The following is a 9,916-nucleotide window of genomic DNA, read 5'->3' on the forward strand; positions in this document are numbered from 1 at the left end:
AACCAACTTCCACGAGTTGTTCTCTGCCCTCCTCGTGTTGCCATGGCATGTGCATGCCTCCCCCACCCCCGCCCATGCCCTCACATATGGTCATTCATGGATACACACAATAAGTAAATAATAAATACATGTAATTTTAAAAATACACTTATAAAAAATAAAAGCAGCTACAGTCTGAAAACGGCCATTCTGAGATTCGTTGGCTGTGCAAACACCATAAACTGAAAGGGGTATGTCACTGGGCAGTATAATAGCAGAAGCCACCATCAAAAAAGCTGAGTGTGCAGCTTTAATCAGTGTGTGATAGGGTTTGTGGGTCCCACGTGTGAAGTTCTGATCTGACCTCTGTGAGGTGAAGAGCAAGGCAACAATGTTGCCACCTGCTAGGAATCTGGCTGAAGAAGAAGGGTAGCTTAAACCCAGAATGCCACCAGCCTGAAGCTGGACTTGGTGACTCACACCTGAAATCTCACCACTCTGGAATTGAGGGAGGAGGAGGACGACCACGACCACTGTGAGGACAGCCTGAGCTGCAGAGTCAGATCTTGTCTCATTAGACCCTGCCCCAGAAGGGAAGATTCTTTTTTTGTTGGCTTGTTTGTTCGTTTGTGTGTGTGTGTGTGTGTGTGTGTGTGTAGAACTAGCTGTGTAGACCAAGCTGGCTTCAAACTCACAGAAATCCTCTTACCTCTGCCTCCTAAGTGCTGAAATTAAAGGTATGAGTCACACTTCCCAGCTCAAGTTTTCTTTCTTTCTGTGTTTTGTTTTTTATTTCAAGACAGGGTTTCTTTGTGTATCCTTGGCTGTCCTGGAACTCACTCTGTAGACCAGGCTGGCCTCGAACTCACAGAGATCTGCCTCCCAAGTGCTGAGATCAAAGGTGTGTGGCTGTATCTGGTTCTTTTTTTTAAAAAAATAATTTATTTATTTAACTTTATGTGCATTGGTATGAAGGTGTTAGATTCCCTAGATCTGGTTCTTATCAACAGCAATTTTTGTATCTTTTCCCTCTCATGATTATCACACGCATTTAACTGCCTCTACACATTAACTGGAATCCTCATAAAGTGAATACTTTAAAAGAGGCCTAGTGCTCCCCATCTGTAATTTCAGTACCCACAAAGCAGAGGCAGGAAAAGAAAAAAGTTTGGTGTGGTGGTACATGCCTTTATGCTTAGCACTTGGGAAGCAGAGGCAGATGGGTCTTTGTGAGTTTGAGGCCAGCCTGGTCTGCATATCAAGTTCCAGGACAGAGCCATAGCTACATAGAGGTACATTGTCTCAAACAACAACAACAAAACAAAACAAAACAAAAACAAATAAGCAAGAGGATTTTAAGTTCTAGGTCAACCTGGGCTACGTAATAAGACCCTTCTTTTCTTCTTTTCTTCATCCTTTATTTGTTTATTTAATTTTGTTTTTGAGACACGGTTTCTCTGTTGTAGCCCTGGCTGTCTGTCCTGGAGCTCACGTTGTAGACCAGGCTAACTTCAAATAAAGGCATGGGCTAGGCTGGGCAGTGGTGGCACATGTAGCACTTTGAAGGCAGAGACAGGCAGAGTTATGTGAGTTTGAGGCCAGCCTGATCTACAGAGTGAGTTCCAGGACAGGCTCCAAAGCTAAACAGAGAAACCCTGTTAAATAAATAAAGGCATGGGCCACCCCCATACCCAACCTCTGTCATTTTGAGTATAGTTTCCTGGTTATTCCCTTGGTGTTCACAGTACAGCTCCCCATAGGCGCTGAACTCACTTCCTGTGTTTCAGTTCCTGCACCCACCATCCCCCCCCCCAGGGAACCCTCAATGCACCTCTCTCTTCTTTTTTAGCTTATCTGTGACCAGCATGCCCCTCATTGTAGCCTCAGTTTACCAGTGGTGAGGGGACACAGCTTTCTGCTGCTATCCTCAGCAGCTTGGGGCCGTTCCTTTAGACATTCAGGGATCTCAACTCAGGCCATTTTCCGGTTTGTGGCTTCTATGCTGAAAAGAATTTCAGGACAGTTGGCATAGCCAAGTTGGAGATTTTAACACCACTCCTTTTGTAGACCAGGCTGCCCTCAAACTCACTGAGATCCTCTTGCCTGACTCCCGAGTGCTGGGATTAAAGGCGTTCGCCACCACAGCCCGTCATCTTGGCCCTTTTGATGGCTCTCAGATTGCATCTCAGACATGTTTAAAAAAAAAAGTTGGTATTGACCAACAATGCTAAAAATTTTAATTTTGACTTATTGCTGTTTGCAACTGCTGAAAAACTTTGACACACCCTGTAAAGGTTGGGAGTTAATGCATATGTTAAAAATTGTAGATTTTGACACAACGTAAAAGATTTAAGAGCTACACTAAACTAGCTAAAAAAACATTCTCAACTCAGGTCATTCTCTTGTTCTTTAAATAGGAGACTATAGCCTTTGGGAGCATGATTATTCATAAAGCATTATAATTAATCCTACATTATAATTAATCCTAACAAAAAGTATGGCTCCAAGACACAGAGCCCAAAAGTATCTCTCTCCATTAATCTCTTTTCTTCACAGAGATCAGCAGTCAATAATGGGTTTAAAGCTTCTTCTTCCCAGATGCCTAAGACAGGAGCTCGCATATATAAATGCTGTTCCAAAGACGAGAAAATTTGGGTAAATAAAGAGGTCTTTGTCTGTCGTGTTGCAGAAGCACAGGTTTTATTAAAATTAATAAGAGAGTGGATTATAGGCCCATATTTCTATATGACATGGCAGCCAAGCCATCAAGCCATAGGCCACACCTGAGATGGGTCACTTATCCTCAGGGACTGGAGTGATGGCTCAGTGGTTAAGAGCACGGGCTACTCTTTCAAAGGACCCAAGGGTTCAGTTCCCAGCCCCACATGGCAGTACACAACTGAAACTCCAGTTCCGGGGGATCTGGCATCCTCACACAGACACACACGCAGGCAAAACCCCAATGTACGTTAAAAAAAAGAAAAAAGAAAAAAGAAATCTTTACAAAAAAGAAAGAATCCTTTTTCTCCTCTCCTGCTCAGCGATATCAAGGCGACCCTGGAGACACCTTGGATGAAATTAGAGTCTCACAAAGAGAGACCAGAAGCCATTGGGGTCATGCAAGGAATTCAGTTCACATCCATTTCATATAAATGGAGTTTCTGGTGAGAGCCCCAGAAGCCTCAGCCGTTGTTGGTGCTGGAGTAGTTGGTGTGCAGATGAGAGGACCGAAGGGCTCCTCCTCCTCCTAAGGAAACCTTAGCATTTTCCCCGCTTTCCTGTACAGCCTCAAGCTGACAGAGTCACACAGTTGGCACAACTCTCTGGAAGCCTGTCAGGTAAGATGGCAACATCTGCAAGGCACAAACAAGTCAGCCATACCCCAAACCCCGCTGATTGCTCCAAGAAAGGATGATGGCTGGATGGAGCCACGCATGTGTGCAAATTATAGCTCTCTGAAGACTGAGGCAGGAGGAATCTGAGTTTGAGGCCAGCGTGGTCTATACAGTATGACTCTGACTCAAATAAATAAATAAAAGGCGGGTGTGATGCATCATCTGGAATTCCTGACCCTCGAAAGCTAAAGAAGGAGCATCACCGATCACGATCACCGTGAGTATGAGGTCAGCTGAGCTACAGACAAGACCCTGTCTCAAAGAACAATAACAACAACGGAAGGTGAAAAGGAGAAAGACTACTTGGAACCTAGCTTCCCGCTCCCTGCTCCCCAGTGGCGCTCCCACACCGCGGCTCTCCTCCTTCCTGGTTGAAGTACAGCGGTGCTGATGTGAGAGAGAAGGCAGAGTCCTCACAGCCGAGCTCCTGAAGAACACTTGTAACACATTCAGGCCACTGACAAGGTCACTGCCACGTTTGACCCTTCAGCTGTGCACTGCCTCGTATCTGCTCACAAGCTTTGTCACCGCCTCCCTCTCTATCCCAGACACCAGCGTCACTCGGACAAACACTTGCTCTCCTCGGCTTAACTTTCGGGGCTATTGCTTTAAGGGGAGTCCTATGTGTTGGGGTGGCAGACTGGTTCCTATAGTTGTCGCAGTCTTCCCAGAGACAAGGTCCATTCTCTGCTCTTGAGTCCACAGAGACGTGGAAGTGAGGCGGGGACTTGTGAAGGTGTCCTCCACCAGTTGGTCACCAAGCTGTCCTTGGGTCCAGGTACCTTGCTCATTTTCCTGATTGTTGTCTGTGATCCAAGCTTTATACCATAAAAGTACGGCTGACAGATCAACAGACTAACTCATGGGAGTAGAGAGGACCCGATCTGCAGACCTTCGGTGTTATTATTCATAGCAGGGTGACCCCTGGTGGGTGGCCCGAGGGGCAGCGCGGATCACCTGAGGCCTCTGCAGGTCCCGTTGCGGGTGGGAGACCCCAGTGGGTGAGAGACAGATACGCCATGCAGAGAGAGCTTGGGTATAGAGTTTATTTAGTGGGTTATGGAAGGGGAGAAGGGAAGGAGAGAGAGGCGGAAGCTTCCTCTCCAGAAGAAGGGCTGAAAGAGAGAGAGAGAGGGAGAGAACACGTGTGGTTGAAGAGGAAGCAGGAGATCAGCTTGTCTCTGCTGGGGGGGGGCGTGTATTGGGAGTGGGCGGGGCTTGTCTCTTAAAGGGACAGAGTACCCAGGTGACAGGCCAGACCAGGCCAGCAGATTACAACATTCAGGAATACCTTTCGTTTGAATAGTCGCTGTCATTTCTGTGAAATGACATAGCATTCCTCCTTCCCATAGTGGGATTCATCCCAAATAACCCCAGCAGTGTATTATTTATTGGGATAACTTCTTTCTGGATGACCTTGTCCCCCCAAACTGTGGGGCCCTGGTGTGAAAATATTCACTCAGTCAAAGAGACCTTTGTTCTACATAAAGCTAGCCCCCACAATTATCCTTTATGACAGGAGTCAGACAATGAAAGGGGCCTTGCTAATAGACCACATAAGAACCTCAAAAAACAGGCACTGGGCAGGAAATACTGCCCTTACTGATAAACAGGTCTGGGTGGCCACAAAATCTCCAACAGCCAGTATAACCTACTGGCCTCTGCTCTACCCTAACAAGCTATTAATATTCCCTACTTTCTTTCACCTTGGTTTCACTAGCACAAGATCTTAGTCTAGAAAATTAACTGTTTGTGCCTTTACCCCTAGAAATACAGGAAAAAAGCTGAGATCGCTAAACCAGCCCCAGAGAAAGGAATGCCTTCTCACCTGGGCACCAGAGGGTACAGCACCATCATCCCTACAGCACCCTGTTTTTTTTGGGGGGGGGGCACCATCCACTTTCCTCCTGAAGCTTAGACTGGTTGCTATGGCTACCAGAAGCGCTGTGTTCCCAGTCGCTGCTGGAACGGAAGTGCTTAGAGAGTGCGCAACACTGTAGCGTTTGCTTCCCTTCTACATTTACCAATCACAAACTCTAGCTTAACCAACCACACAAATGCAGCTAACACACAACCCCCCTTTCCCTCTTCTCAGGATCCTGTACTCATTTAAAGCCCCATCCTTAATTAATCCTTCCGGTATCTGCCGGGGACTTTCACAGCCACGCCCCCTACGAGACATCAGCCTCTTGTTAGCCCCAAGAAACGCATGCTGGGTATCATTGCTATTTACCGAAAAGTTGTTAATTATGTCTGTGTGGATATATAAACAGGAAACCTTGTGTGGTTGGGAGGAACATGGATAGAGATTGTCGGGGAGCATTGAAAGAGCCCTGGGAGACCCCAGGAGAAACAAATGGGACCTGATGACCAGACGTAAGTGAGTTAATTTGTTTACCCTCAGACCTCACTAGCCAGTTTTCACTTGCTATAGCTTTTCTTTTGAATTTTGAGAGGTTTAGGCGGGCTGGCACCCCAAAATAAACCTCGATACCTGAAGTTACTCCATGCAGTGAACTTGAATGGTGTCACCCACCACAAAAAATGTCCACATGCCATCCTGATTCCCAAAACCTGTGAAGGTCGCATGTAGCCAGAGAAGGTGTAGTAGATAGGGAGTGGCGCTATTAGGAAGTATGGCTTTGTTGCAATGAGTATGGCCTTGTTGGACGACGCGCGTCATTGTGGGGGTGGGCTCTGAGATTTCCTATGCTCAGGACTCTGCCCAAAGAGCAAGTCGGCATCCTGTTCCCTGGAAGCCAAGAGGTAGCCAGCACCATGTATGCTTGCACGGCATGCTTCCCATCATGATAACGGACGGAACTTATTGCTAACTGTAATGTTAAGTTGGGACCCCAGCCCCTGGCATCCATCCCAGCCCCCTGGCCTGAGAGTTGCATTGGTCTGGACTCCAAATCCCAGCATGCCACTCCCACAGGATATTTAAGTGGGCACCCAAAGGAGGAACATGTGGTCCCGGGTTTTGCATGTGCTCCCCTGCCATGCTCTCTGCCACCTGAGAGTGCTGTGTTTATTTAAACATGGGCGTTTTAATTTGGTTTAATTTGGTTTGATTTGACCTGATAGGATTTTTTTTTTTTTTTTTTTTTTTTTTTTTTGCGTCGGTGGAGCAGCTTGTCTTAGGATTTTTTTCCTAACAATAACGACCGGAACTTCTGAACTGTAAACGAGCCACCTCGATTAAATGTTTCCTTTATGAGAGTTTCTGTGGTCATGGTGTCTCTGCACAGCAATAGAAACCCTAGCTAAGACAGAAAAAATTAAGTGAAGGGTCATCCTAGTAGCCGTGCATGCCGTCGACCTTATAAAAGTGTGGGGGAGGGCAGGGGAGGGAGGTCGGAGGCCGTATGTGAAGGCAGGACAGAGACTGCATAGATTCTGCTACAAGGGATAATGGAGCCACTGGCAGCTAAAAAGGCAGGAAGGACCCTCCCTCAGGGCCTGATCACACTTCATCTCATCTTGGGGGCTCTGGAACTGCCCGCTGTCTCCTTTGTTACAGCGGTCACAGACCTCCAGGACCTCCCTGCAACTGTCCTGCCCATTTCCTGTGTCTCCTCCACAGCCACCACCTGTCATCTACGTCTGTTTCCGCTGGGCCCACTTCCTCATTTCTCTGCCCCTCAGGGGCCCTCCTTATCTCTCACTTTACCTGCCTCTCTGAAACCTGCCATGAAACTTTTACTTGTCAAGGAAGTCACCACAGGCTGTGGCCACCACACCAAGGAGAAATGTCACCTTCTTGAGAGCTGTAGACAGGAGCTGGTGCTTTGTCCCACTTTCTCCTCCTTCCCTTCTCCCTAGGGACTCCTACACACTCAGAGGTCTGGGCCTCAATTCTCCCTGCTTCCTTCCAGAGACTTACGTGACTGCCAGGCCAGTCACAGCTTCTCCCACACTCGAAAGGCCAACTGTCCCCATACCTCTCCTGAAGACTGGCTCATTTAACTGTTTGCTGATACGGCCTCAACAGATCCAAATCACATCCTTACTCACACTCACAATCACAGTGCTTAGGGAGCTGAGGCAGGAGGATCACCATGAACTGGGGTCAGTGTGGGTTACAAGGCGACTTCCAGCCGAGCCTGAACTACAGACTGAGACTGTCTCAAAAGAGAAACAAACCTCAAACACCCCTCCCCCATCCCACTACCCGCGGCAACACCATGGTGGTGGCACCCCCAGCGTCAGCTGCACTTGTAGCAGGAATAATAAAAACCCAAAGACAGATACTGGGGTCCAACCTGAAGATTGGAGAAGCCAAGCAGCCAGCCACTGGCTCTTACCTCTACCTCAGGCGGCAAAGGTGATCCCGCCTCCACCAACCCTCACAGTGAGAGTGCTCTGAGATCTGTCTCCTCCCATTTTATATTCTTCTCTAGGGCTGGGATTGAAGGCGTGCGCCATCACCACCCGGCCCTGCTTCATGTTCTCAATCGCAGCTCGATTGAGATAGAGTTTCACTCCGCATGGTTCATCTGTCTAAACATGCAGGTCAAGCTGAATGTGGTGTTTTCATCAACCTCTGAAGAACCCACAGACCCTAGCCATCGTCTAGCTGCAAGCCAGCTTCTGTTTTCACTGTGTGCCTGTTGCATGTACTGCGTGTGCAATCATACAGTCTATGACCATCTGTACCTGGCTTCTCTCAGGGAGCAAAACCTTCAGTGCTTATCTGTGTGACAGCATATGCCAGAGCTCTATACTTTGTCTGCACAGTGTTCTGTTTGCATACATCACTGACCGCCAGAAGAGGGCACCAGATCTCATTATAGATAGTTGTGAGCCGCCATATGGTTGCTGGAAACTGAAGTCAGGACCTCTGGAATAGGTCTTAACCTCTGAGCCATCTCTCCAGCACCCCCCACCCCCACCTTTTTTTTTTTTTAAGATAGGGTTTCTCTGTGTATCCTTGGCTATTCTGGAACTCCCTCTGTAGACCAGGCTAGCCTTGAACTCACAATCTATATCTGCCTCCTGTGTACTGGGATTAAACATGCTACCACACCTGGTTTCACTCCTTCAATTTAGTTTATATATATGAGTGTTCTACTGACTTTATGTCAGAAGAGGGCATCAGATCATACTATAGGTGATTGGGAGCCACCATGCGGTTTCTGGGAATTGAACTCAGGCCCTCTAGAAGAGCAGTCAGTGTTCTTAACCACTGAGCCATCTCTCCAGCCCCAATTGGCCTCTTTCATTGCTGTTGGGGATTCAAAGTGACTCTCTTGCCTGTCTTTTACTCAAACTAAACACCCATACCAAGGGAGTCCTTCTCAGAAACCCATCCTTACAGCAAGGTGAAGCTTGGGATTTCCAGTGTCCCCATAGTGGCCTAATGTAGAAGGAGCTGCAGGCAGGCCTGCTTTTCATCCCACCCAGCTCCTGCTTGGTTAGCTTTACACCTGAAATAACAACACACAAATTGTATTCTTTTAAACACTGCTTGGCCCATTAGCTCTAGTCTCTTACTGGCTAACTCTCATATCTTACTTTAACCCATATCTAATAATCTGTGTAGCACCACGAGGTGGTAGTTTACCAGGAAGATTCTAGTGTACGTCCATCTTGGGCTGGAGCTTCATCTCGTCTGCCCTGGAGAGGAGAGGCATGGCGTCTGGCTCACTTCCCTTCTTCCCAGCATTCTGTTCTGTCTACTTCACCTACCTAATTTTCTGACCTATCAGGCCAAGCAGTTTTCTTTATTGATTAACCAATGAAACAACAGATTGACAAATGACCTTCCCACATCATTTCCCCTTTTTCTGTTTAAGCAAAAAGGAAAGGCTTTCACTTTAACATAGTAAAATTACATATAACAAAACAGTTATCAAGCAAAAATTACAGTTACAATATTTATATCTACTTTATCTTTTATCATAACTAAGGAAAACAATAACTATCTATCTATTCTTCAACTCCATCAAAGACTCCAGAAGGATATAAGTAAACCAGAAGTAAGCAACTTCCAAAACTCTATAAGTGACAGAGAGAGACATCTCGCTGCCTGGACAGTCACCCAAAGTTCTTTTGTATATAAATATTGTAACTGTAATTCTTGCTTGATAACTGTTTTGTTATATGTAATCTTTCTATGTTAAAGTGAAAGCCTTTATTTTTTGTTTAAACAGAAAAAGGGGAAATGATGTGGGAGAGTCTTCTGTTTTGTGTTGATTTCACTGGTTAATAAAGAAACTGCCTTGGCCCTTTAATGGTGTTTAGCCATGCTGGCCAGTGTGTAGTAAGATGTCATTGCTGTTGAATAGCACACCGTTTGAAAAGGATACAAGATCAGTCTTCCTGGGGTTGAAATTTATCACACTATGACTTATATTAGACCTTTGGGCACTGTGACCAAATAGCAGCGACAACAGTTCCGAGGGAGGATTGGTTCTAATTTATGGGTCCAGGTGTTTCAGCTCATGCTTAGCTCAGTCCACTGCTGTGGGCCTGTGGTGAGAAGAGTATGGCATCCAGGAAGCAGAATAGGTTAAGACTGGGGACCAGGAACAACTCTC

The sequence above is a fragment of the Chionomys nivalis genome, chromosome 6 (genome assembly GCF_950005125.1).
Source record: "Chionomys nivalis chromosome 6, mChiNiv1.1, whole genome shotgun sequence".
NCBI lineage: Eukaryota > Metazoa > Chordata > Mammalia > Rodentia > Cricetidae > Chionomys > Chionomys nivalis.